This window comes from Megascapheus bottae, chromosome 28 (assembly GCF_031878675.1).
Source record: "Megascapheus bottae isolate mThoBot1 chromosome 28, mThoBot2.hap1, whole genome shotgun sequence".
In the NCBI taxonomy this organism is placed as follows: Eukaryota; Metazoa; Chordata; class Mammalia; order Rodentia; family Geomyidae; genus Megascapheus; species Megascapheus bottae.
The window spans coordinates 14,434,443-14,437,695 of record NC_143536.1 but is presented as its reverse complement, the minus strand read 5'-3'; positions in this window follow the sequence as shown (position 1 = coordinate 14,437,695).

Here is a 3,253-nt window from a genome sequence, read left to right as displayed (position 1 = left end):
CTAGCCAGCCCCGAATTCTCGGGTTCCCCTGTTCCTCCCCTTCCTCTTTAGTCCTCTTTCCACACCACATCCCCCTAAGGTCCCTGTATCTGAGCCGCGTCCGGGCCTTCTCACCTCCTCAGCCCCCCCCCCCCCCGATTCCGTCTCTCAGGTTCCTCACCCCCACTTCATCCTTGTGCACCTCGGATCCCACCTCCACGCATCTCACCTGCACTCCAGCTCTATCAGCCTCCCCCCACTCCACGTTGCGCTCCCAACCCGGATTTTTCCCACCCCCCCCCCCAGCTCCCCGCGGGCCTCACCTGCCACCCCGCCGCTCCGCGCCCCGCAAACTGCTCCCCGCCGGCCCCGCCCACTTCCCGTCCCGGGCAGCGCGGGTGCTGCGCAGGCGCAGTCGGGCCGCAGGGCGGGCGGGGTCCGGCCTCTGCTGCCCTCTGGCGGCCGCGCGGCAATTGGCTTTCAGGCGGACACCTGCGCCTCGGACGCTAGCAATTTGCTTCACCTCCAGACTAGACAGCTGACAGCAATCCTTACTCGACAGCGACCAGAAACTAACGTGCGCCTTCCACAGGTGGTACGTGCAGAATGCGGATGCAAACCCTGGCTTCCCAATGTTGGCTTTCCCCTTAGGGGCAGGAGACGCAGCGCCCAGGGTACAGTTATTCTCCATCAGAACTGTTCCGCTGCAACAGTTGCACCGCTTTATTATCTCCAGGGGTCCAAACAGGATACAACCTCTGACGTAGAAACTCTGCCAACAGGTTTTTTTTCAGTTTAGGGACCTCCTTCGTCTCTCCCGGCTGTTGAGACTGTCCACATTCGTGGCTTGGTGCTCGTTGTCTTCTTTGCCAGCAAAGGTCAAGTCTAGCCCTTCTTTCTCTGTCATCTCGTTGAGTCCCTCTTTTGATTCCCTCTGCTACTTCTAAAGATGTGGTGTTGACATTGGGCCCATTCAGATAACTCAAGATTTTTTGTTTTCTTTTCTTTTTGGTATCTGTCCTAAGGTTTGAATTCATGGACTTTTCCTGCTCCAATTTTTTTTTTTTTTTTACCAGTCCTGGGACTCAAACTCAGGGCCTGAGCACTGTCCTTTGGGCTTTTTCCTTAAGGCTAAAACTCTGCCACTTGAGCCACAGCACTACTTCCAGCTTTTTTCTATTTATGTGGTACTGAGGAATCGAATCTGGATCTTGATGCATGCTAGGCAAGCACTCTACCACTCGGCCAAACTCCGGGCCCTTCCTGCCCCAATTTGAACCTTAATCCTCAGATCTCAGCAAGGATTGCTGACATGAATTACTGTTGCCAGGCCATGTTTTCATTGTTTATATTGGCGGAAATAAAACTTAACACAGTAAAGGGTTTCATCTGAGTATTTCTCTCTCTCCCTCTCTTTTTTGTGGGTCATGGGGCTTGAACTCTGTGCCTGGGCACTATCCTGGAGCTCTTCAACTCAAGGCTACCACCCTACCCCTTGAGCCACAGCCCTACTTTCTGTTTTTTAGTGATTAACTGGAGATAAGCGTCTCAGGGACTTTTGTGTCTGGGCTGGCTTTGAACCTTAATCCTCAGATCTCAGCTTGAGTAGCTAGGATTACAGGTGTGAACCACTGCACCCAGCTCATCATGACATTTCTATACAGGTTACTTTCTTATCCTTTCTCCTGCTCCCCTCCCCCTTTTGTTGGTCTGGGATCTGAACTCAGGGCCCAGCTGCTGTCATTGAGCCTTTTTACTTTTGTAGCAGCAGCCATGGAAGGCAGGTACACCTGCTGTCCCCTCAGCTCTAATACCAATGTGCATCACCATCTCAAGGCAAGAGAAATGGGGTCTGTAAAGGGAAACGGTCTGTGTCCAGCCTAGCCTTCTGAACAGACAACCAGATCCGACCACTGAGAGTCATAGGCACCACAGGGCTGGCTTGTGAGATCCGGCCTCAGCAGAGTATCAGCCCTCCAGCCAGACTTTTCCAGGACATAAAGGCTGGTCCCCAGTGCATGGTTCACTTGAAGACAGTATGGTCTAATATAGGCCTCCCTCCTTCTTTGTCCTTATTGTTCCCAGGGCCTGGGGTTGGATGCACAGGCTGGCAGGACAAAAGCCCAGGGTGCAGAATGTGGCTTCCCTTGCCTGTGGGTCTCCTAGGAATGCCATGCAAAATCCAACCACAGAGAAAAGTAAAGGAACACCTATGTCAGTGCAGAAACGTGACTGTGTGTGGTCTGGACTTAAGGCCTAGGAGAAAGGCTATTCTCTAAGCCCAAACTAACCCTGTAACAGATCTGCCTTGTTTGGAAGGGTCCAGGGGCATCAGGGAAGGTTGCTTTCTTGTGGACAGAAAGCCCCAGATCCACGCTCCATGTGACTGTGACCATATAGGTGGACAGTCATATATTTTTGTCTGAGGTGTTATGCATCAAGAGGTGGGCCCTTTTCAGGGCCCCAGAATCTGGCTGGGGATGGGCTAGAGGCTTTCTTTCTTCCTGAGACACTGGCTCAGGAACTTGTACAACTTCCCTGGCAGATGGCCTCAGCAACAGCTGTCTGCAAAAAGGATACCTTATTGGGTGCTGGTGGCTCACACCTGTATCCTATTACTTCAGAGGCTGAGATCTGAGGATTGAGCTTTGAAGCTAGCCTAGGCAGGAAAATCTGTGAGACTCTTATTTTTGTCAGTCATGAGGCTTGAACTCAGGGCCTGGGTGCCATCTTTGAGCTTTTGTGCTCAAGGCTAGCATTCTACCACTTTGAGCCATAGCTCCACTTCCAGTTTTCTGGTGATTAATTGGAGATATGAGCCCCAACAGGCTGTCCTGCCCATGCTGGCTTTGAACCACAATCCTCAGATCTCAGCCTCTTGAGCTGCTAGGATTACAGGTGTGAGCCATCAGCACCCAACCATGAGACTCTTATTTTCAGTGAACCACCAAAAAGCCAAAAGTGGAGCTGTGGTTAATATGATGGAGCATGAGCCTTGAGCACGAAAGCTCAGGGTCAGTGCCCTTGCCATGATTTCAAGACCCAGGTCTGGCGCACACACAAATACCTCTTACTGAATATTTTCTTGCAGCTTCTAGAGGGGCTTCCTAAGCTACGTTCCAAGGACACAACAGTGCTGGCTTGTGGGGTCTGAAGTGGGATGTCAAGGCTGCTTATGTGGACTGCTGCACGAGCTCTGGGTTTCTCTGTAACTCTCCTAAGCCCTATGTATCCTGGTATGGACAGAGGGTAGGGACCTGGCCCTTCAACAAGA